The sequence below is a fragment of the Symphalangus syndactylus genome, chromosome 1 (genome assembly GCF_028878055.3).
Source record: "Symphalangus syndactylus isolate Jambi chromosome 1, NHGRI_mSymSyn1-v2.1_pri, whole genome shotgun sequence".
In the NCBI taxonomy this organism is placed as follows: Eukaryota; Metazoa; Chordata; class Mammalia; order Primates; family Hylobatidae; genus Symphalangus; species Symphalangus syndactylus.
The window spans coordinates 14,925,478-14,951,895 of NC_072423.2; positions in this window are offsets into that span (position 1 = coordinate 14,925,478).

The window sequence follows — 26,418 nt, forward strand, 5'->3', positions numbered from 1 at the left end:
ACTGAAGAACTTGGAGTCCAACGTTTGACAGCAGGAAGCATCCAGCACACGAGAAAGATGTAGGCTGGGAGGCTAGGCCAATCTCGCCTTTTCACGTTTTTCTGCCTGCTTTATATTTTCTAGAAGCTTATTAGATTGTGCCCACCAGATTAAAGGTGGATCTGCCATCCCCAGCCCACTGACTCAAATGTTAATCTCTTTTGGCAACACCCATACAGACACGCCCAGGTTCAATACTTTGTATCCTTCAATCCAATCAAATTGACAGTATTAACCATCACGTTGTCTGTTAAATGATATACATATTCTGAAGATTTAATGGTGAGCAAAATCAACATAAACCTTGACCTCACAAAGCACACCCTAGTTGAATGAAGACACAGGCATTAAACTAATAATCACAAAATAGGTACGCATTTATTATAGCAGCAGTGTGCTGCTACTAGAAAATACTCTAGGTTGAGAACCATATACTTTTACTTTAGAGATAATTTAATGTGACGATATACACCAGATTGTAAATAAAATTTGAGAAGATTATGCTATCGATTTTGAATTTGTATTTATGAGGAAGATGATAGTAAATTTTAGCCAGGTATTTGGTCGTTTTCATCTGTATTCAACAATTTTTGTCTGCTTTTCTGCTGACTTTTGCTCTATTATTTATGGGTTTTTTGTTTTTTGTTTTTCCCTATTTCCATGTGTGATTTCCTTGAAACAGGGCTCATACTTTGAGGATTAGAACTAGTTACTTTGTGATCTTGGATTAAAGTGTTGACCTGATGTAAAGACTCATGGTGGATTAAATTGAATGGATGAAATAGCAAAGGTTTGCAGGAAGAGAAACCTAGCACATTGTATTTTTGCATCTTTTAATAGTATAGTTCTGCATCCCAGTTTTCTATAAAATTATCAATGGATTTATTGTGTTTGTATATATTCAGCAAGAACAAATTGGGATTTGGATACGTAAATTACATTTATATCATGTAATAGTGATGTGATCATAAAGTTTCTGAATTAGTCGAAAAATTATTATAGTGTGTGATAATGAATGGTCAACTACTAAACAGATCTTTTTTAGTAATATCTATTTATTTCTCTATGTAAGACTGTATCAAGTTCAGATTTCTTACATACAAAGAATTTACCATTTTTTCTAGGATATATTAATAATAATACTAACAATAATGTATTTAATCCTGAACGATCTTCATGTTACATACTGACTGCTTTCTTCACATGTGTGCAGCAGCTTTATTTTAAGAAATGCTATCAGGGAAAAGGTATGCGAATCTAGGAAGAATATTATGGAAAAGAGAAAGATATCTTTTTTGGAGTCATTTCTCCTGGGGTTTATCATAATAGGACAAAATGAGCATCTCTGTGGACAAGTGGACTGCAGTCCCTCTGGGAACCCTCTGAGATGCTGTATAGAATAACTCCAGGCCGGGGCGCGGTGGCTCACGCCTGTAATCCCAGCACTTTGGGAGGCCGAGGCGGGCGGATCAAGAGGTCAGGAGATCGAGACCATCCTGGCTAACACAGTGAAACCCCATCTCTGCTAAAAATACAAAAAATTAGCCAGGCGTGGTGGCGGGCGCCTGTAGTCCCAGCTACTCGGGAGGCTGAGAAAGGAGAATGATGTGAACCCATGGGGCAGAGCTTGCAGTGGACAGAGATCACGCCACTGCACTCCAGCCTGGGCGACAGGGTGAGACTCCCTCTCAAAAAAAAAAAAAAAAAAATTAGCTAGGTGTGTTGGCGCGAGCCTGTAACCACAGCTACTTGGGAGGCAGAGGCACGAGAATTGCTTGAACCCAGGAGGCAGAGGTTGCAGTGAGTGGAGATCGTGCCACTGCACTCCAGCCTGGGGGACAGAGTGAGACTCAATCTCAAAATAAATAAATAAATAAATAAATAAAGGAACACACTCCAGATGGGAAAGAATAGGTACTCATCCATGGATTCTCATGCCACTGTTCAATTCCCTCACCATTTCACATTGGCCCTCGATGAAACGGATGAGCAAATTCCAGCAGGCCGAATACCAACGGCAGGCAGAGGAGTCCAGGCAGAAAGTGAGCTGTGTGTGTGGGCTGCTGCAGCTAAGGTGAGGTGCTGTCATTCATGCCTACCCACAGACGGTTGCCATGGCAACACTGGAGTCACTTTGTTGGCCAAGAGAATGTGAAGTGGCTGCAAGAGATTTGGCATTTAGTAAAGACAGGGTTGTTTCAGCATCTAGGCTAAATTAAAATTGAATCCAGTTTCTCTGACCCTTTCTCATGCATCTTGCTTCTATCTCAGGGAAAAGAGCTTCTATTTTGGAGAGCAGTAAACTAAACTTCCACTCTTTGCTGTTCAGCCTTCCAAATTCCCCCTTGCTTCACGCTTCTGGCAGGATTAGGCTTACGAAGATTATTCACGTCTCTATCTCGGGTGGGGACACTGGGTTCTTGATGAGGACCAGACCTGAGAATGGGAGATGAAACACTGGTAATCGCTTTTGGCATAGATGTTCAAGGAATTAGTGTTAACACTCTCATATTGACTGCCAAATACTTCATACTAAGGCTTATGGAGAAGACAGCAAAAATCTAATTTTTGCTGCTAGAAAAATGAGTTGCATCTTCACCAAACTGATCAGGGTAATGAAATTATGTTTTAACAAGATGAGAAATTATGTGTGCCTACATTGTCCAATTAATAACTAAGATCGATCTCACCTCTTATGTTGACTATATACGAAAAACTTAACATTTCTGTTTACTTGCCATAATTATTAGCTGTGAAGATTTTAGTGTCAAAAATTTAGCTTTGTGCTTATTGAATTCATTTTATATGTGAAGTAAAGATGTGTATATATGCATATGTGTGTATACATATATATATATATATATATATATTATGTTTATTTCCATTTCTTAATTGTCGCCTTGGTTCAGAGCCTTCATACATGATGCCTCTTCTGCTCAGAATTCTTTCTCCAACCAAACTCCCATCACATCCAGTAATTACTATTCTTCATTGATGTTTCAACTCAGGGAAGATTTCTAAGAAACCTTGCCTATTCCCCAGTAGAAATGGATATTTCCCTGTATTTCTCTTTATTGTATTTAAGTATGAGTTTTTACATTTTTTAGTAATATCTGTTTTCCCTAGTATCATAAATTTCATGAGTGCACTGGGTATTCAGTTCTGAACATCGTGCCTTAAATTTCTTGGTAAATATTTGTTGAATCCAATAGTTAACAGACAATATATTAAAATAGAATAATACAAATTCTAAGTACTTAATTTTAATTTATTTAATAAAATAAAAATGATACATATCTATAAGAAGACATATAGACAAGTCATGTTCTATATATTATTATTTTCCTTTATTATATGGTACATACATTAACTTAGGTGCTATAATTTTCCATGTTGTGATATCATGCCGTGCACTACTACAGCCTAGTTGGTTTTAAACCTGGATTGATGAAATAAGATAGTATCTGATAAGATGATAGAATTATTATGCTTTTAATACTGTATTACAGGTTTTAAAAGTATAAGAGAAAAATGTCATCTTAAAATGAATACTTAGCTCTCTGAAACAGAGGATGGGTGACAGTAATCTAGATTGTGGAGACCCACAATTAAATCTAAACTTATCTCTGGTGATTATTAATTATAAACGTGACATTTTTGAGGTCAATACAGATGGTTGACAGTTGAACCATAATTGACAGACTGCTTAGGTTGAGATGACAATATTTAAATTAAAATCTATACTTGAAATACCATATGACAAAGGACCTTTTATAAGTGGGGTATCAGGTCTTTTAAGATGACTCTAATAATTCACTGATAGTACTGGATTAAAGAACACCAGCTATTAGTTTTGGAGACACTATTAATAATCTGCGGCCCCAAAGGAAAGTAAGTAACATTTCTGGGTTTTAATTTCATGCATATGAAAAGAAAACAAATTGATATTTTTTAACATGTAGGCTGATTACGAGGCTTAAGTTAGTAAATTTCTATAAAGTCCTTACAACCTTAGTTCTGACTTCTTAGTAAGTACCTTATACTACATAATATGTAAAATATGTATCTTTTTTCAGAAGCAAACTATTATAGAGGTATTTATAAATGAGGCTGAACCCATCAGAAGAGAGAAATGGTGTATTTACCAGAGTTTACCAGACCCTCTGAACAACTTGCATTTAGCTTATCACAAGGGAAAATGGCCTGGGAAGTTAATTCTACTGGGCCAAGTTGTAATACCTGACCTGGGAAAATGGCCAGTTGTTCTAGCTTTATTTGCATATGTGTCAGAAAACTATGAGAAACAGAATAGTTTAGTTTTGAGTAATAAAACTCTTTAAAATGTTGGCATATGCATTCTACAACTTACAGGCACAGGTTGTGTCCTGATAATGGTCCAAGAGTTTCAACTTTTATTTTGGAGTTAAGCCACATTGTTCTTTCAGCATCTACACAGATTTCAAACCATGAGTGCCATGAGTCTTTGAAATGCTTAATTAACACAAACCAGAGCCAGTTATTCTAAACCAAGGTTTAAAGGAGAGTTTTAAGTATATATTCCACTGAAGGAAAATGTGACGCAACTTGAGAATACGGTTCACACACTGCCCAAAGAGAGGTGGAATGCTGCCATAACCTAGTCTTCATCAAGGCACCAAGGAATAATCTGTGAGAAGCATGCAATGGAGTGTGGATTCAAACTGACGAATTGCATAAACATAAAACCCATAGGTAAATCCTCGACAGTGAGTGAAATATTTTGGATGAAAAAGATGGGTAAAGTCTTCCCATAAAAAAATAGTTCATTGGAAAAGGGCCCTGAATGTCCTCAGAGAAAAGCAGCTTCTCAAAGATGGGAAGGAAGGTCTCATTCTCTCTGGTCTCTGAGGCTCATGCCATGATAAGTGATGGAAGGAGAAAGGGTTCATTACTTTCTGTCGTCCTTATTCCCCTTCCTGGATCACTTTCACTTTAGTCATTAAGTAAATTTTCAGAAGTAAATTAGCTGTAGTTCGAGAAGATTTCAAATGGATATAGAAGAATAGAATACTAATGTGATTAGATTTAAATTAAAAGAATCCATAAAATTGGAACGAAGGAGAAGAGGAATGAAATTACATTTTACTTTAAATAGAATTGTTATCACGTAAACAATGTATCTCACAAATTCATGGGATAGCCTGTAAAGGGGACTATAGCAACAAGGGTAGGAGAGTCCATCCTTCTTCAAAAGCAACCCAGCATGAATTTTCTGTTCAAAATATTTTTCCTATCATACTGAAGTAACTGAGATAAGCTCCAATGTTATGAGAAACTAAATTTCCTACATAATATCATTTGACGTGATGAAAGTGGTTTTGCCACTTGCCTTTTTTAACTTAAATTTTTTTAAATAAAATTGATTTATTTATATTTTATTTGAATAAATATCTATTTGAACCTGTCTCATGTGGGAAGCAGTTTACAAGCTATGTCAAGTTTTAGAAAAAAAATGTGCTTCAGTGATTAAGGGACAGCATGTTTTAAAACTGTTTCAATTGTAAAACAGCAGTAGTGTAAAACAACAAAGAAATGGGATCACTGTTTTTTGTTACAAAACCACATAAGCCATTGTAGCCAAAAGTACAAATCAATAGTTCAGAAATTGGCATTAAGATTATGTGGGAAAGAGATCAACTTCCCTTAAACTGAAAAGGAATTATAGCAATCATAGTCAAACTATGTCTGGGAAAGATAGACAGAATTAGGAAAGAGAAAGACACCTGGAATGTATTTGTTTTTACCAGAAGGAGTTGTCAAAGGGTTGTCACTTCAGGAAAGGGTGACAATGGCAATAGCAATGGTATTTCTCACTTATCCACAATTAGAGGTGAGAAAGCAGAGGCAGTGAACAATTATTATTTCTTAACATCAGGCAGACTTGGCAAAGTCAAGATTCAAAAGCAATGCTAACTCCACATTCTACATGCTTTTAAGAAATACCACATTCAAAAAACTGGTTCTCCACAGACACACCTCATCCATATGAACCGGAGGACAAAAGGAAAGAATAGACATCATGTTGGGAAGCTTTATGTTGGGTGATTTAAAAAAAAAAAAAGTTCCAGAATTGAGCTGCTGCAGCCTCTATTTCATCTGATGTGATTTTTGAATTAATCAGCTGAGAGTGAGGGTGAACTGGAAACTGGATTAGTAGTTGATATATTTAGCACAGTTATAAAATTTGTCTTCTGCAGCAAGCTTTTGAAATCTTATAGACATGGAAAGAGCAGGCAGTTGGACTTCGTGTAGACATGATCAAAGCAGCATGATGTTAGGGGAACACAGGGAATTTGAGAGAATCTGATTAAATGTTGTATTAAAGAAATGAAATTGTATAGGTACATGGAATAAAAAGAAGTGGCTAATATAGAAAGAAAGCATCCATTGGACAAGAAGGGCTTGTTTTAGTGAGTTTATAGAACAGTTGTCATTAGACTAAATATAGTGAGACACCGTGAATATAAACGCATAGATAGAGAATAGATATTTGAGAATGTTTCCAAATGTTACAAGACCTGCAAGTTGCAAATTTCTGGACAAGGTAATGTGTGAATTTGTTTCAGTTCAAATACAGGTCATAGGAGATGAGGATGCCAAGAAATTGAGAGGTCAAGCCTTTACCATAGTCGTGGGCATGAACGTTAAATCTCATGGAATGAAAAAATAACTGGGTAGAAAGAAAAATGTAGACATTGATATTAACAGTGTTTCTCAGTGAGTGATGGGGAGAGACCTCAAGTTTGAAAAATGACCTTAAATTGGATAAGTAGATACTAGATTTAAATAAAGTGTCAAAGAAGTATACACAGTTGAGTTTTGGAGTTTGTTAACTTTTCCTGGATCCACAGATAAGTAAGGTTTACAAAATATTAGTGATACCTAGAGTAGAACCTACAAGACTTGGTAATTGTATGTGAGGTATTAGGAAAGAAAGGGTCAAAGATGACTCAGAGATTAGAAGAACGGGGATTGTGTCAGTATAATTGTGCTCTGTTGCATTTTTTTCAGTTAGGCATTGGGAAGAGATTTACCTGTATAGTAATAGAAAATACGTTGCTAAAATGTGGTTGAACATTTCTTCTCTGTGTCAGGAATTACCTGGCTGAGGTGCTGTCTTTGGCATTACAGAGCTGAAAAAGAATTTCTAGATGAGTGTGATGTGCCTGCCCAGTGTTTTTTCCATTTTCTTGATAACAGAATCCCACCTTTGCTTGTGTAACAACGTGTCCAGCCATACTCAAACCAATACACAAAAATCTCATGCCCTCTACCAATGACTTGTCTACTGATGAACATGTGACCAAGCTCTGATCAATAAAATATAAGAGGTTATCTCCTGGAGGCTTCTGAGAAAGTCCTCCCTGAGGGGTGGGAGATGAGTGAAATAGTCATGTGAGGAAAAAGTTCTTCTTCCTCATTCCCATCGACACCTCACCCTCCTGCAGCGGACATTGGATCTGGTGTCTAGAGCTGAGCAGCCCTCCCCTGAATGTCAGAAACAAGTGTGGGCACAGAACCCAAAAGTTGGGATTTGGAGTTTAGTAGAATGCAAAGATTTTAAAGATCTGGGTCCTTGTTCACATGACTGAGACACTGAACCAACCCTGGGGCAGCCTACCTCATAACTTTTCATTAAATCGGTCAGGATTAAACAAAACAAACCAAAAGAATTACCAGTCTAGAGCACCACATTCAGAACAAGAGCTGCTCAGCAACGTATAACGACCTTATCTTCAAACTGAAAAAAATTAAAAATAGGCCGGGCACGGTGGCTCACGCTTGTAATCCCAGCACTTTGGGAGGCCGAGGCGGGCGGATCACGAGGTCAGGGGATCGAGACCACGGTGAAACCCCGTCTCTACTAAAAATACAAAAAATTAGCCGGGCGTGGTGGCGGGTGCCTGTAGTCCCAGCTACTCGGGAGGCTGAGGCAGGAGAATGGCGTGAACCCGGGAGGCGGAGCTTGCAGTGAGCTGAGATCGCGCCACTGCACTCCAGCCTGGGTGACAGAGCAAGACTCCGTCTCAAAAAAAAAAAAAAGAAAAAAAATTAAAAATAAAGCTACTGACTAATTACTAGTAATCCATCTCTCAACCACCACAAAACTTTGATGTGAATTGTCTCTCAAAGAGTTCTTTCTGAGTTCTCCACACGACTTGAATCATAAAGGTTTCTCTCGTCAAAGCGTTGTGCTGGATGGCTTTATTCAAGGCTATTGCAATAGCAAAGAGGGGCCATGTCTATCAATTGTTCAAAAACAAAGAGCTAGAGGATTTTTAAGAGCTGGGTGTGCGGAACTTAGCCCATCTGTGCTTACCGGTTGGACTGCCACAAAGGAGCAGTCATCTTCAGGGTGGGAGGTAGTTTTAGACCTTGGAGCAAGGGCCCCAGGAAGTTAGGCTCCTCCCCTCCCATGGAGACAAGACCAGGGAGGCGCTATCTTCCTTGATGATTGCATTTCAAAGGGACGGCTCCCAGGTCCTTACAAAATAAAGTCGGGTTTTAAAACGTGAAAGAGGCTTTTTAAAAACTACCATTTCAAAAGGGTACAGAAAATAAAAGTTTTCTAAAGTAAATATTTTAAGAAAATTGAGGGGAGGGACAATTGTGGTTAGGCCATCTGGATTCTAGAAGTGTTGGTGTGAGGGAGGCCAGCAGCCTAGCGGCAGGAAGAAGATCCTGTAAGTTATAGTGAAGCTGTGGGAATGCAAGGCAGTGCCGGTCATGCCTTATTACCTTTTAAGGAACAATTTTTCTTTTGTAAATATTTGCTTGTAGGTTGGTGCAAAAGTTATTTCAATTGTTGGCATTTCTTTCAATGGCAAAAGCCGCAATTACTTTTGCACCAACCTAATATTTAAGCTAGTATGAAATGTATTCTTTATTTAACAATTTATTTTTAATTTAGTCAAGTAAAATAAATCACACATCTTTCATGTGTGTTCACTTAGGCACTGTTCTAAGTTCAAGAAATATTACAGTGAGACAAAATTCATCATTTTCTAAAAATCCTTATACCGAGGTGAGAAAGATGTAAAAAATTAAAGAAATAAATAATATTTCAGGTGAACTATCTATGAAGAAAAACAATTTACAATAAAAAAAAAGAGTGTCGGAACCTTGGAATGGTTCTCTGACGATATGATATTTGTTCATTATGATTCAGGGCATCCCTAGTAAAACCTAGCAGCACTGGAGAATGTTTGCCTTGGGTCTAACATAACTTTAAGAATTCTTCATATAAAACTCATTTAACCCTGCTAGCAATACTATGAAGGCATTTTATCCACTCTGAGAGAACTGAGTTACAAAGAAATTGAATAATTTACTCAAGTTCACTCAACTAGTAAGTAATAGGGCTGAGAATTGAACTCAAGCACTCTGACACCAGATCAAAGATTTTAATCGCTATACCAGACAACTCTCAACTGAGGGAGTTCATATTTTGTATTTGCCTCAGTTGATTCCAGTCCTAACAAAAGTTTCGGAAATAATGTATTCCTTTATGTAAACCACTACATTAAGTCATACTTGGAGTGGAGTGATGGTGTACAATAAGCAAGAAGTGGACAATGCCCTTTCTCAAGAAATGGGAAAGCTTGTTAGAAGATACATAAATATTACAGTCTAATTCCCATTGTGTGCACCACAACACTTAATAATTCGTGCAAATAAGCTTTAGTGAGCATTCCCCAGTAGACCTCTAGCTCATCAATTGCCCAGGTTTGATGCTTTCCATTGTTTTTTTATCTCCAAATCTGGCTCCCTGCTTGACAAGGTGAAGAGGCAGTCAGTATTTTAACGCATGAATCGGAATGTTCTTCTTGCTGTCCTCCTTCTCATCTTAGCAATGATGAAAAGAAGGGACAATGCGTGTTCCAGAACAAGTGTGCTAATACAGGCTCTAATGTTAGTGTAAATAACTGTCATTCCACATGGTATAGATTATATCAAAAATTAATGCATTTTAAATGTTGGGTTGTGTTGCCAAAATATTGACATAAAATAAAATTTCAGTAGCACAGCGTTACTGGGAGGGAAGAAAAATCTTTTTGTTTGAGATTTTCAGGGAAAGACTGTGCCTCTCTGTTTGTGATTTAAAAAAGAAAAGATCTTGAGGGGATAAACCCTTCTCCCATTGAAGTCTCAAATAGCTGAGACTTTGGTGCTTTTTCTATCCTCAGGCTTCTCAAAACCTATATCAACTAGAAACGTGTATAAAAAAAAGAAATAGACAGAACTCTAATTTGTATCAGTGTTAAATACTTTGATATATTACCTTTGAAGCAAATCTCCTTTTTAAGGTAGAAAAGTCAGAGGAAAATCAAATAGGCACCTTAAATAAAAGGTTACTAAGAAAAAATAAAATAAAAGACAGTAAGTTAGAGTTGACCAAAACTGCTGCGGGGCTTTCCATTCGTATTGCAGTGGCTTCCTTAAAGGAGCCTTGGTTAACAGATGACTGACATGGATTTGCATTTAATTTCCTTGGAGGCACAGAAAAATCCTAAACCATCAGTTATTTTAGAGTGTAGTGATTGATCAATTAATAATTGAATTCACAATGACATAACATAATCTCAGTTCACTGGAATACTTGATGAACAGTCAAAATACTTTTCCAGTGGATTTTTAGACGTTATTGCCAATTAGCCACACTAGCACAGGGGCTGAAGAGCTTTCACAAGGATACTTCAGTGAGCAATTGGCTATTTGGGTATGACAGCTGGAAGAACAAATAATCCTCTCTTAACCAACATAAGATTTATTTTTTACATAAGGAGATATTCCATATTAACAAGAGATTTGATGAGTTAACAAAGTAAAGACATTCATTAAAAAAATGCTGGAGATTTTAGACCTGCTTCATGCATAAAATTGTTGGAGCTTTAAACTCCTATGTAGTATATTTTATGAGACAACCTATGTTGAGAGATCATAATGTGAATCATTCTTAAAAGATGTCTTATTTAATCTACTACACAATGAACAGATCACTGCTTTTGCCATTGAGTTTCTTTTTTTTGCATTTAGTTCAGTTGTATTGACGTCTTTTTCTCACTTTCCTTTTCCCCTTTACCTTCTTTGTTTTCTTTGTGTTTGCTCTTCTCATTTCTTTGCTTGCTTAAAGTTTAAATATCTCAGGGTTCAGTGGTATCCTTCACTCTCCTTATGACGTTCAAGAATTTTTAAATTGTCTATTTTATCAATAACAATGTTAAACTAAAATCTCTCCTTTGGCTAAGGCGTTGCCACAGCACAGGGATGCGTCAACATCTGGTGGCTGTTCTTCGACCCTCCATCATCATCACCTTGGTCATGTCATTTTTAAATTCATTCTGCTTTCCAGTACTGGCATGAGTGTAAACTGATGCTTTAATCCGATGCACCATCTGAGATTCAATATATACTAACTCAATTTTGTTTTCATTGTTCAGATCTGTGCAGAGAAAATAAAATTCATAGGCTTTTATTGAGCTCACTTCCTAATAGAAGAGAGTAGCAAAAATCAGAAACACAAAAATAAATGGATATGTAATTTGCTATTAATGATAAATTTTTTCTTTTTTTGAGATGTAGTCTCGCTCTGTCACCCAGGCTGGAGTGCAGTGGCGCGATCTCAGCTCACTGCAAGCTCCGCTTCCCAGGTTCACGCCATTCTCCTGCCTCAGCCTCCCGAGTAGCTGGGACTACAGGCACCCGCCACCATGCCTGGCTAATTTTTTGTATTTTTAGTTTCACCGTGTTGGCCAAGATGGTCTCGATCTCCTGACCTTGTGAACCACCTGCCTCGGCCTTGTTAATGATAATTTTTAAAAAGGCCTATGAAAGAAAATAATGGAATAGGATACCTACTCTTGGAGTTAACAAAACTTCTTTGGGAAGAAATGATACGTAACTCAAGCGTTATCTCCTTACATGTTGAATGTTTATGTCTGGAGTGGTGTCTGGCGAGGTCTCTCTGCTTCCAAGATGGCCTTTTGTTTCGGCCTCCTCTGTAGAGGAGAAGTGCTGTCTTCACATGGTCCAAGGATCTGAAGGGCAAGAGAGAGCTCCCTTCAACCCCAAGCCCTTTTATGAAGATGCTAATTCTATTCATGAGGGTGGAGCTCTCATGACTCAATCATCTCCCAAGGCCATGCCTCTTAATACTGTTGTACTGGGAATTAATTTCAAAATAAATGTTGGAGAGAACATCGTCATTCAAACCCTGGCATTTCACAAAAGAGTGTGTTCTATTTTGTTCAGGGGAAGCGTCACACAACAACTGCATAATGCTAGGCTTGCTCAAGAAAGCTAAAGCTACCAAAAACTACCCGGGAATTAATATCTTGTCATTGAAATCTTAGATATAAATGGATACCTATAGATTAGATATAGATATTGGCATAGATATCTAGATATAGATATGTACTGACACCTGTAGACTGGAGTTAGTGTCCTCATGATTAAAATAATCTCACATTCATGGAGTCATGTTCTTTGAGAAAAAGAGGCTCTACATCTGTATTGACAATCAATGCATATGCAGAGTAAAACAAAAGATTTTTCGTTTATTGCTGTGTAAAGACTTACACAATCTCAGGTTAGGTTAGTTTTAAATTTCTGGAGTTCCTTTTTCAAACCAATATTTAATCCAATAAAATAATATGCACTTACAAAAATAGAATTGACAGATTAAACTTAATTGCCTAGTGATTAAGTATGCTGGACATGTTGAAACCTGCAGTTAGAGCTTGACATTGATCTAATATTTGTGGATGTTTTTGGAAATGCTAACTTTTCAGGAAAATTAACAATTTGCTCATTGAATGAACTCACATATAAAGAAGTAATAATTTTGTGTAAGTCCAATTCTAGGTTAAACTTATTCAGAGTATACTTAAGCAAATAAGTTATAATTTGATCAAACTACAAGTCAAATTCCCATGACTCATACTTTTTGGTCAAAGAATAAAAAGTAATCTGATAACAAAATTTAAAACGATATATTTGAAAATTATATTTATATAAAAGTGATGAACTGCAAATATTAAATTGAAGGGTAAGATAAACTTAGTCAATGTTTAAGACTAAGCTTTTAAAAAATTGTGAAATTTCCAATTTTTCTCTTACTAACAGCTATTTCTTTTAATATCCAAATACTATAGTACAAACTATGTCTGCCTGACTACAAGAAATCTTTGTTCCTTATTGAACCGTTTCTGGTCCTGAGAATTTCTGAAAATGCCAGGGAGTATTTTGAAAATTTTTCTTAATTGTCACCTGTCACTTTCAATTTAGAAGAGTTTTTCAGTGTTTTCTGCATACTATTTCTGTCTGTCTTACAAAAAATCCTCCAAGATATTTTAGTTCCACTCCTAGATACATTTTTTTTCCAAGTGTGCTTGGAAGCTGTTTTCTTTGATTCTCAAAAGCACAGTCAAAAGGCTGAACTAATTGAAAAATTTGAGTGATAATATAAAAATAATAGAAGATCAGTGAAGAGATTCGTTTATAAAAAACATTATTTTGCTTTGTTGAGGGAACAAACATATCATATTGGCTTAAACAAATGGAAACTTGACAAAAATATAAGATGACTCATTTTGGACATTGTACCACAGGCTATGCAAGACTGTGATTCCCAATAGAAGACAAACCAAATAATATAAATAACATGATTTCCCTAGATTATCATTTGGAGGCAGTGACCAAAAATCAGACCGAAAGCAGACACCCAAACAGAGTCTCACAATAACCTTGATTCAAGGAGACAAAAGTTGAAGTTGGAAGATGGCGAATTGGCTAGCATTTGTAGGATAGAATGCCAGGCAGAAGGGAGCTGCAGAGAGAAAAAGAGAGAAGGCTGTGCAGAGGGATGCCTTCATTGTTTGCATAAGTGTTTATATGCACATGAGTCCATTTGTAGGAAAATCAACAACAATAACAAACAAAATGAATGAATCGTCCAACAAATATAATCCCCTGGCTGAAATATGAACTTTAGCAAACATTTATAGAAGAAAAGGTATTAATTCTACACAAAATATTCTACAAAATAGAATAGAAGGAAATAATTCTCAATTCATATTATGAGGACACTACTACTGTGACGCCACAACCAGACAAAAACATTATTAAAACAAATATATACAAACATATAGATTGACTTTATTCATGAACATACATGCAAAGACCTGTAACAACATATCAACACACACAATTCAGGAATATATAAAAAGGATAATACATACTTGGAATGGAAGACAGATATGACATTAAAAGGCGAAACTGATAATTGTTTATAATAACAGACCAGTAAAAGAAAAGAAATATTCATGATCCTGTCAATTATGTGCAAGATGTATTAAATATTTGAAAATTAGCAAGATCAATCTAGGATAAAAACTCTTAGCAATGAGGAGGAAGAATTTTTGCTAATAATGCATACCTATAAAAATTCTACTGTCAATGTCAATGAACAACAGTTCAACCTAAAACTGTACTTTAATTATTTTTTCTTTTCCTCTTTTCTCCCTAGTCTCAAGATATAAACTTGAATGTTACTACAGAAACCCCCTTCTTTTTTTTCTCTATAGTGTTGGAATATAGCTTTGAAAAATATTTTCTTTGAAACATTACAACCTTCCTTTTCTCACGATACACTCCGTTACAACATACACATTTACCTAACTATATGCTTATATCGAATTATGTGCTTCTTAAAAGTTCTGGGGGCTAATCTTGAAACAAACCAGGCATAGAGACCTAGCTGCATTATTCTCCTGCTTAGGTGGAGTTATGAAGAATTAGTCCACCACTGCAAGGACAAAATTGAGATGACACCAACCAGACCTCTGGATGGGCAATTACCTAAGGTAGCCATCAGAACAAGACACACAGACCCGCACCCTCCTGCACCACCCATGTTTCGCACCCCAAGTTTTCTTTCTTAAACCCCTTCTTTAAGCCCCAAAAGCTGGAATGATCTTTTAAAGACATGAGCCTGGCCAATCCTCAACTACTAGCATTTGATTAATAAAACTGCTTTCCTTTCACCACACGTTGCTTCTCATATTGTCAGCTTCTGAGCAGTAAGTGGCCAGACTTGAGCTAAGTAGAAATTTGGTGCCCCATTTGAGGAGCTATGTGGTTCAAGCAGCTCAGCCTATACACATGGTTTCCAATGAATGGAACCATTGGCTGCAGCCATGTACCAGGGTTTACCCATTCATGCTACCAGGTGGGATGGCAGCCTCTTGCAAATGCCAGCCACTGGTGGCCTGGTGACCCCCTTCCTGGGAACTCAGGGAGTTCCCAGCAGCTGTTGAGAGTGCTTTTGGCTCAGCGATCTTCCCTTCTCTCCCCTTCATGGCATCACCTACTCCAATATTCTGTCGGTGTAAAAAAAGAAACATCTGAGAAGTTGGCAGGCTTCCAGAACTAGGTAAATCAACTAAAGTGCACCCAGAAATCTTGTCTCTGCCATCTGGGCTCTCTAGCCATCTAGACCCAGTGTATGTCATCTGTAGTGCCATGTGGACTTAATGCAGGTCACTCTGTGGTGCTATCTGAGTTTGAGGTTAAGATCTCAGGGCTTTGCTTCATTCTCCCCTCTTTCAGAATCAGTTTGGAGTGCTCCATCTGCATCAGATTCATTTGTATTTATGTCTCTGTTAGGCGTTACCCCCACCCTCCAAGGGTGCTTTGGCACAGTCTCCATCCCACTGGCCAAGACCATGTCCATCTGATTGTCAGAAGGCAGCAAGAGAGGCTGTCTTTCTCCTAGTTAGGGGAGAAACAGTTTCCAAACTCCTGGCCCTCATGTGGTCATTCTCTTTGGGACTCCAGAGTATTCCTTGTATCTATGGCAAGTGTTCTAGGGGAGAAAGCATGTGAACTCTTTTCTAAACTATCTGAAATTCCAGCTAGTTATATAATATGGCTCATTTCTGGGCACAATTTAAACTGATGATCAAATAACAGAAAGACAAATCCAGAGCTCAAATGCTTCGTCTGCAACAATAAAGTATAGTCTTCTAAAGCTCTGTATTTCTGATTTTTATTTTCTGCCTGATTTGAATCTGCTGTTATTAAGCTACCAGTGTTGAGATAAAATTCATTGTTTCAAGGTTACTTGGAGATTTTTTTTTATACATCTCAGTCAGTTCATGCTAAAATAAAAACATTAAAATCTTATTTAAACTTTAAGAAGTAAACAGAAGTATACAGCATGGAATACTATGCAGCCATAAAAAATGATGAGTTCATGTCCTTTGTAGGGACATGGATGAAACTGGAAACCATCATTCTCAGTAAACTGTCGCAAGGACAAAAAACCAAACACCACATGTTCTCACTCATAGGTGGGAACTGAACAATGAGAACACATGGACACAGGAAGCAGAACACCACACTCTGGGGACTGTTGTGGGGTGGGGGGAGGGGGGAGGGACAGCATTAGGAGATATACCTAATGCTAAATGACGAGTTAATGGGTGCAGCACATCAACATGGCACATGGATACATATGTAACAAACCTGCACATTGTGCACATGTACCCTAAAACTTAAAGTATAATAATAATAATAAAAGAAGTAAACAGAAGTAAAAGAAGTTTTAAAATCAAAACTGCCAGTTAAAATGCTTTACCCAAAATTTTGCTTTATGGCCCTCATTGGATTACCTATTAAGTAACGTTTAGCCATTTAGACACATCACCATTTTGTCAGAAATAACTTGGATCCAGCTATCTTTTATTGTTCGATGAGGTTGTGATGCTGTCTCATGGGTAGAGTTTTGAGGAAAAAAGTATTGGATCTTTGTATGTGTGCATACATGTATAGCTACATTTATGTGTCTATACATGTATTATGTTCTTTTTTTTTTTTTTTTTTTTTTTTTTTTTTTTTTTTTTTTTTGAGACGGAGTCTTGCTCTGTCACCCAGGCTGGAGTGCAGTGGCGCAATCTCGGCTCACTGCAAGCTCCGCCTCCTGGGTTCACGCCATTCTCCTGACTCAGCCTCTCCGAGTAGCTGGGACTACAGGCGCCCGCCACCACGCCCGGCTAATTTTTTGTATTTTTAGTAGAGACGGGGTTTCACCATGGTCTCGATCTCCTGACCTCGTGATCCGCCCGCCTCGGCCTCCCAAAGTGCTGGGATTACAAGCGTGAGCCACCGCGCCCGGCCTTATGTTCTTTATTGTGTCTAGCATCCTACTAAGTTGGCGTATAAATAGAGGAGAACTCTTAAATAAGTCCAAATGTTATTCAAGGTCACATGAACTTAATAATCTTCAATAAATAAACTGGCTTTAAAATCCTTGATGAGATAAAATAAAACTGCCTCCAGAGTTGTCAGCATACATTTTGTCTGGGTAAATAAATTTTATATTTGCCTGTGCTAAATGTTTTCAGGTTGACACTATAAAACCCAGCCAAAACCAATAACTTTCAGCGTTTTTTTGACAAAAAAGTCTAATTTCAAATTGCTAGTTCAATGAAAAGAGATAAAATGCTCATATGTTTAACTTTAAGGTTCTCAGGTGAACATTTAATGCTCACAGACTTTAAAAATGGTTAACGGAAAAACAATTTAATGACTAAAAATAACTTTAATGACTAGATTTGTGTAATATCTCATTTTTCAAAAGTAATCTAAATAAGCTTAACATTTTTTAAAAAATTGAATACGTGTAAATGAAATAAATGCTTGTAAATAGACTTCTTTGTAATTTAAAACAAATTCTTTTGGATGCTCATTGGGTGTCTGGGTTATTTACAACTTTAAAAAAGTTATAATGTGGGAATATATTTCTAAAACTTCTCAGATTGTTTCAACTATAAAATACTGAAATCTAATAAACAGTTTAGGAATTCTTTCTTCCTAAGTTTTCACTAAAATTTAAAGTTACTAAAAATAGACATTCTAGTTAATGTGTAATTCTATAAATTATGTTCTTATTGAGAAAAAATATTTTTATGTAACTTGAGGGTTATTGATAAGTTATTTATGAAAAAGGTAAAATAAATCAGTAAGTAGGGGAGAGAGATGTGAATAAAGTTATGAATATGATTATGTATTTTTGGTAAGGAAAGTTATAAAGAAAAAAGTATAATTTTATATAGGAAAGAGTATTATATGGTAAATTTTGTCCTCAAGAAAAATAATTGTTTATTTAGGAATAAGGGAAGTATAGGACAAGTTAGAAAGCCAATTATGTCATAAATAATCTGTATAAGTTGGAATAACTTTCATGAAGAGGAGTTTATAAAAGGAGATTTGAATGTGATTAAGTTAGCTATAATTAAAAGGGAATTATTTAAAAGTCTTTTAAAGTTTAGTCCCCTATGTTCAAATGTTTTCTTAAGATATTGGTTTAATAAAATTATAAGAGGTTTTGATTTTAATTCCATGAACTACTTCTTTTAAAAAGTTATCAGAATCATATATTAGAAATTCAACTTTTATTGTGCCTTGCCGTTTTCAACTTTGTCTGCTTTTAAAAGGGCCTGAGATAAAACTCTCGCCTTCAGCTTTTTAGCTAGCTTCTCTAAATTTTTGCCTCTGGTTCTGACGGTTATTGTGACCTGATGCTGAAATATTTTTATCTTATAGGTCAAAAATGTATAACTTAATTCTATGCTCTTGGCTTTTCTTAATAGGTCTAAATTTTCAAAGTAATCAGAAAACTTTTCATACCGTTACCAGGAGTCCTGTATTCCACTGCACAAGGTACCAGTTTTCCTTTCTCTTGTTTTGTCTATAATATAAGGTTCACTCATAACCTTAAACGTACTCTTCCTGTGTCCAATTAAATTCAACCACTTTTTAAATCACGTTTGACTTCCTGGTTATCTAAATGGATTTTCTGTAAGGAGAGGCAGTCACACTGCAAAATGATTTTTTTTCTCTTTTTGTTTTCTTGGTAACTGGTTATGAAACAAAATTTATACTTTATCAGGATAGTTCCTATACTGTCTTTATTAGAGTTTTAACTGCTTTAAAAAACTGAGATTTAAGAGGCTTAAGGTTTTTACATAGATATAACTTTCTGTGTTGCCTTTAAGGATTTTTAATTATCATTTTGGTTAAATGAGTAGCTACTATTTTACAATGACCCATGGTTCTGTTTTAATCAAATGTTGTAAGACTTTTAACATCTTTGACAAACATGCTCAAGATTGAATCCTAAATTAAGTCTCTGATTTATTGCTGGGGTTTATCAAAGTTGTAAAAATTCATCACCATGCTCTTATAGAATCTTTTTACAGTTTCTAGTCAGGCCACGTACTCCAGTATCAGGCCCTCAAGCCCCTTGAAAAGGTCCTTATCATGTGCTATTAACTAATACTTGTGTTATTAAATTATAGGGCTTTGACTTTTGGGTACACGTATCTCATCTAAGAAAGGCGCTGACTCCTGCTGGTATCTGACCCAAACTCAAGCTAACCAAAGTCTTGTCGTTAGACCCAGGCAAAGGCAATAATCAAAGCAAACTGCTTTCATGCAACGCAGGGACAGGTCTGTATTCAAAAACATTAAGATGCATTTAATATTTTTGCCTCTATCTAAATTAACATAATTTATTATATGCCTTAATACTAAATAATGTAAATATTTAGCCACGTATAAGCTTCCTTTTCTGTTATTCTCAAAACTCGGCAGGGCTTATGACATCTTTATTTAAAACATTGCTAATTCTTTATATTTTGTTTTACCTACAGAATTTGAAACTATTCAATTTCTTCAGGCCCAGGAACCATCACATGAGATTGTAAGGGGCAGTTTTGAGGGATATAATTAGTTCATGTCCTCCAAATCAAGGGCAGGCACACAGATGCCTGAACAGCTGAATAAAATGCTTCTATTTTGTAAAACTAATTGCTACAAGCCAAGATTACAGTAGCTCAATTCATAAAATTTATAAATAAGTCAATTTTGTATCCTTGCCTTTTGGCTTTTAATTTTTGGCTCTAATGTTGTTTAAAATGGGTTTTAAAGGTTAATGCATACTTACCCTCCTCCATTCCCATCTGTCCTAGAACATGTAATTGAGTATGAGTCTTTTGGCTGTAAGTCCCTTGGCCATAGGGGGCCTACCTAGGGACATGATAGAACCGGGTCAGGCAGCACACCACTCTGGCATCGGCATGAGACAAAAATAAAAACTTAGACATCAGTACCACTACTAGCATACTTTGACAAAAAAGGAGACGTATAAACTAAAAAATAAAATCCTAAAGACCCCAAAAGTCTGAATTGACTACTGGACCCTGCTCTTGCCCAAAGGGAATCCCAAAGGAACCTGATGAACTAGTTGTGGCCATAATGGGACGTGAGGAGTCACAGATGTCTCGCTATAACTTCCTCCTTTTAAAATTTAGGCACAACTAATCAGCACTAACATAAAAATAAAAATCCTAATACTGACAAAACAGACTCTTTACCACAATAAAAGCCCTACTGATCTGTATGAAAATCATAATGATATTACAGACCATGGTTCATAGGCAAGACAGACAATGACTTCTCACAAAAAGCTTTTTCCTAAAAGCACAATTTATGGGAAAATCATTTATTTATTTGATTGCCCATCTATCTAAACTACTTGTTCTCTCTACAAACTTGCCTATTCTGGACATTTAATATAAATGGAATCATACGTTACACAGCCTTTTATGTCTGGCTGTTTCCCCTAGCATAATGTTTTCAAGCATATATTGGACCATGTTGAAGCATATATTGGACCTTTTTTATTTTTATGGCTAAATAACAGTCCATTGTATAAGTGTAATACTTCATTATATATCAGATATTATTTATCCATTTATTAGTTGGTAGACGTTCGGGTTGTTTTTACTTTTTATGCTTGTTATAAATAATGCTTCTATGAGCATTCATGCTCAAATTTTGTGTGGATGTTTGTTTTTAATTATCTTGAGTGTACTGATAGGAGTAAAATTGCTACGTCATATAATAAACTGTAAAACTGTTTTGCACAGCATTTGCATCATTTAAAATTACCACTAGCAATTTATAACGGTTCCGATTTTGCAAGGAATTGCCAAGACTTGTTTTTGTCCGACTTTTTGATTATAGCCACAGCATTGAATATGAAGTGATGTCTCTTCCGGTTTTTATTTGTATTTTCCAGTGCAATGATGTTGAATATCTTTGCATATGCTTCTTAGCCAATTTTATAGCTTCTTTGTTGAAGTTTCTATTGAAATCTGTTGATATATCTTAATTACTTACTTATTTTTAATTTTTTATTCAAATTTTATTTTAGGTTCAGAAAGTACATGTGCAGGTTTTTTACATGGGTAAATTGTGTAAACAATTTGGTATACAAATGAGGTTTGGTATACAAATGATCTTGTCACACAGATAGTGAGCTTAGTACTTGATAGGCAGTGTTTCACTTCCCCCCTCTCACTGTCCACCCTCTTGTATTGTGCCTGCTGTTTCCACCTTTATGTCCTTGTATACTCAATGTTTCGCTCACACTTAAAAGTGAAAACATGATAATGGCTTCCTGCTGTATCCATGTTGCTGCAAAGGACATGATTTCTTTCTATGCTATAACTGTATGGTATTTTATGATGTATTTGTACCATATTTTTTCATCCACTCCACCATTGAAGGTTCCCAGGACTTTGGTTGATTCTGTGTTTTTACTACTGTGAATGGTGCTGCAACAAACATATGAGTGCCTTTGTATAAAGGATCTTTGGTGTAAAGATCTATACTCCTTTGGGTATATACCCAGTATTTGGGTTGCTAAGTTGAATGGTAGTTCTGTTTTAAGTTATTTGAGAAATCTCCAAAATGCTTTCCACAGTGGCTAATTTATATTCCCACCAACAGTGTATAAGTGTTCCCTTTTCTTCATAACTTTGCCATTGTCCTTTTTTTTTTGACTTTTTAATCATATCCAGTCTGATTGGTGTCACATGCTCCCTCTGGGTGGTTTTTATTTGCATTGCTCTAATGATTAGTGATGATGAACATTTTTTCATATATTTGTTGGCCACATGTAGGTCTTCTTCTGAGAATTTTCTGTTCATGCCTTTTGCACATTGTTTAATTTGGTTATTTATTTTTTGCTTGTTGAATTTTTAAGTTACATATAGATTCTAGATATTAGACCTTTGTCTGATGCATTTGTGATTATTTTCCCCATTCTGTAGGCTATCCGCTCTGTTTGTAGCTTCTTTTGTTGTGCAGAAGCTCTTTAGTTTAATGAGGTCCCACTTGTCAATATTTCATTTGGTTGTAATTGCTTTTGGGGACATAGTCATAAATTCTTTGACAAGACTTATGTCTAAAATATTACTTCCTAGGTTGTCTTTTAGGATTTTTATAATTGGAGGTCTACATTTGTGCATCAGGTTGAGTGAAGAGGTTATGCCTTTAAACCAGTCCCACAGACAGTCACAAAATATGTGTTCCCTGTGGCTCTCAACCACATTGCGGACTGGAGATAGACTACAGTGTGCATGTGAAGTAGGAGTCATGAGCTTGAAACACGGGTGGATGGGGAAACAGGTTGTGTTCCTGCCTATGTAGGATAGGAAGCAAGTGCAGCTTCCCAATCCTGCTGCAGAGACCTCAGTGCACTTCACCAAGAGCCTCTCTCTCAGCCACCCTCATCAGGTGTAGTACCTGTGCTCAGCATTGAAACATCTGTGGGCAAGCCAGGGGCTCCAGCATGGCCCAGCTGTGTTCCCCGTGAAAGTGGCCTCGAGGAATAGGAAGCTCAGAGCACCAGCCACCCCATTGTCCAATCCTTCACCTGAAACAAAAGAGACCACCTCACAGTAAACAAAGATCAGGTCCATATACACCTGATTGTGCGGCAACTGGCATTTACCTGCAAATACAATTTAATGGACTGTAGGTTATACCACCCAGCTCAGTACAAAACCTGTTGACAGAAGTCCATGGGACTATAGAAGGAAAACCAAAAGACCCTACCCAACACAGCCCTCTCCTGATAAGAAGAAACCAGCATAAGAATCTGAATGTTGTGACACTACCAAAGTTTCACTCTAGCACCAGCCATGGTTCTTAGCCAAAATGGAGGCAGAGAGATAAGAGATGGAGAATGCAAAGCATGGATTGCAGGGAAACTCAACAAGATCCAAGACAAGGTTGAAAATCAACACAAAGAAAGTTCTAAAGCAATCAAAGAAATAAAGGAAGAGGTAAACATCTTGAAAAGAAATCAAACAGAGCTACTGGGACTAAAAAACACACTTAAGAATTTTCAAAATACAATCAAAAGCTTTCTCAATAGACTAGATCTAACAGAGGAAAGAATTTCAGAGCTTAAAGATTGGTCTTTCAAACTAGCCCAGTCAGACAAAAAAAGGAAAGAGAATATTTTTTTAAGTGAACAAAGTCTCTGAAAAATATGGGATTATGTAAAGTGACCAAGCCTATGAATTATTGGCATTCTTGAGAAAAAAGGAGAAAAAGTAAACAACCTGGAAAACATTTGAAGGAATAATTTAGGAAGATTTTCCTAATCTTGCTAGAGAGGTAGACACATTTAAATTATTGCTGAGTTGTAAGTGTTCTTTCTACTTTGTAGATAGTAGGCACTTACATACTGTTTTTAAATATTTTACCCCATTGTTTTTGTTGTTGTTTATTTTTGATACACAAAAATTTCAGCTGTGATGACACTCATTTTATATTTTCCCACTTTTGCTGTCATGTCTAATAATGTGGCTAATCAAAGATCATAAAGATTTTTACAAAGATTTTCTTCTGAGAGTCCATATAGCTTATAGCACTTATGTTTAGTTCTTTAGTCCATTTGGAGTCAATATTTACTATATAGTCTCTTATGGGGTTCTAAATGTATTCTATTAGATGTGGCTATCCAGTTGTCCCACCATAATATGTTAAAAATTATTTGTCTTATTATTTGGTTTTGACATAGTTATAAAAATCAATTGACTATGGAAGTTGTGTGTCTGTTTCTGGACAGTCAACTTTATTTAATTAATCTATATGTCTATCCCCATGCCAGTTTCACTCTGCTATGATTACTGTAGCTTTGCAGTTACGTTTTATAAAATACTGCCATCAACAATATTAAGTCTTCCATTCCGTGACCACAGGATGTCTTTTCATTCATTTAGGTCTGTAATTTATTTCAGCATTATTATTTCTTTTTCCTTTTTTTGTTTCTAGTGTATAAGTCTTGAACTTCTCTAATTAAGTATAATACTAGGTATTTGATTCTTTTTATGATATTGTAGAAGGAAATGCTTTCTTGCTTCTATGACTGGGTTGTTCATTGCTATTGCACAGAAATACAACTAATTTCTGATTACTGATACTGTATCTTTCAAACTTACTAAACTGGTTTATTAGCTCTAAAGGTGTTTTATAGATTCTAAAGAATCTAGATCTTCAGAATGTTTACTTGGTATCCTTTAATAATTTCCATCACTTTTTAAAAATACCTTTTAAGGGTAGTTTTAGATTTATAGCAAAACTTAGAGGAAGGTGCAGAAATTTCCTATATACTCTCTACCATTTTGTATATGCACAGCCCACCCCATCATCAGCATTCTCCACCAGTGTGTTAAAATTGATGAACTTGGCCAGGCATGGTGACTCACACCTGTAATCCCAGCACTTTGGGAGGCCAAGGCGGGCTGATCATCTGAGGTCAGGATTTTGAGACCAGCCTGGCCAACATACCGAAACCCTGTCTCTACTAAAAATACAAAAATTAGCCGGTTGTGGTGGTAGGCCCCTATAATTTCAGCTACTCAGGAGGCTGAGGCAGGGAGAATTACTTGAACCTGGGAGGCAGAGGTTGCAGTGAGCCAAGATCGCACCATAACACTCCAGCCTGGGCGACAGAGCAAGATTCTGTTTCAAAAAAAAAAAAAAAAAGATAAACTTACATCAACACATCATTATCACCAAAATTCATAGTTTATATTGGGGTTTACACTTGGTACTGTACATTTTATGGGTTTGGGCAAAGGTATTACCATTCTAGTGTTATTCAGAGTATTTATATAGCCCTAAAAATTTTCTGAGCTTACTTTATTGATACTGATATTTGAGGCATTGTTCTATGCTTTCCATTAGTTCTTTATACATGGTTTTCTTGAGCTCTTTGAACATATTTAAACTGCTAGTTTAAAATTTTTGTCTTTTAAGTCTAATGTTAAGGTTTGCTCTTGGAGAATTTCTATTGATTTTTCCCCTTGGCTATAGGCCATATAATTTTTGTTTCTTTGAATTTCTTAATTTTTGTTGAAAACTTCACATTAAAATAACATTATATGACAATGCTGCAAATTCCCATGCTCATGCAAAGCAGGTTTACTAATTACCAATCTCAAGAGATGAATTTTACTGTTTGGAGAATAGCAAAGGTCATTATTATGCCAACCAGCAGGAACAAGAATCCATGCATTTATGCCCACTGTATTCTGGACTACTGTTTAGGTCCACCTTGCACTGCTTACCTATTTGTCTGAGTCCTGTGAGACAGAACATACACATAAAATGAAGCATGTTATGCAGAGCAAGTTTGATCCTTACAGATAGGCAGCCAGGGGCTGAAGAGGTCTCAGATCCATCACTGGCAGGTGCCTCAAGGCTTAGGCAAGCTGCCCAGGGTAGATGGAGTCTTGACTGCGCGTGGCCCATTTTGCTCTATATCTGAGACACTCTGACAAGGCATCCCATCCTGGGTTACATATGTCAGGGGCCATGTGTCCCATTGGGCAAAGCTGTGAAGGACATTTGGCTTCTAGAGGAGAGAAGAACAAAGCAGTTCTTAACTCAAGATGTCACATTCCTTAGCAAAGAGAGGAACAAGCCCTGGGCTGTTTCAGGCAGTTCTTCCCTATCTCAAGATGTTATATTCTCAGCACATTCTATGGTTATACTTTAACTACAAGCAAGAAAGGAGAACTTGGCCTGTCTAAGGTCACCCAGATAACTGTCCTGTAGCGTCTGCTTCTTTATTGTTGTTTCTGCTTGTCACAGTAGGTGCTGCTTGTTTGTTTAGTGGCTATTTATAACTAATTCTATATCATCTATATTCATTGTCATGTGTGTCCACTGAAGTCTCTGCTCAGTTAACTTCCTGGTCAGATAATAATTGAACAAAGTTTTCCTTAAATCCTTGGAATCAAGAAGTCTTTCAGTGTTTGCTGAGGGGCTGTCTGTGTGTGTAGGGACACACCTTTGACACTGAGACAGGCAGGTTACAGCTCTGCTTCAGGCTTCATTTCAAAACCAGCTGGATGAGAATGTTTAGCACCTTCTCAGATTTTTCTTGAGGGTGCCTCCCATGGAGAAAAGTCT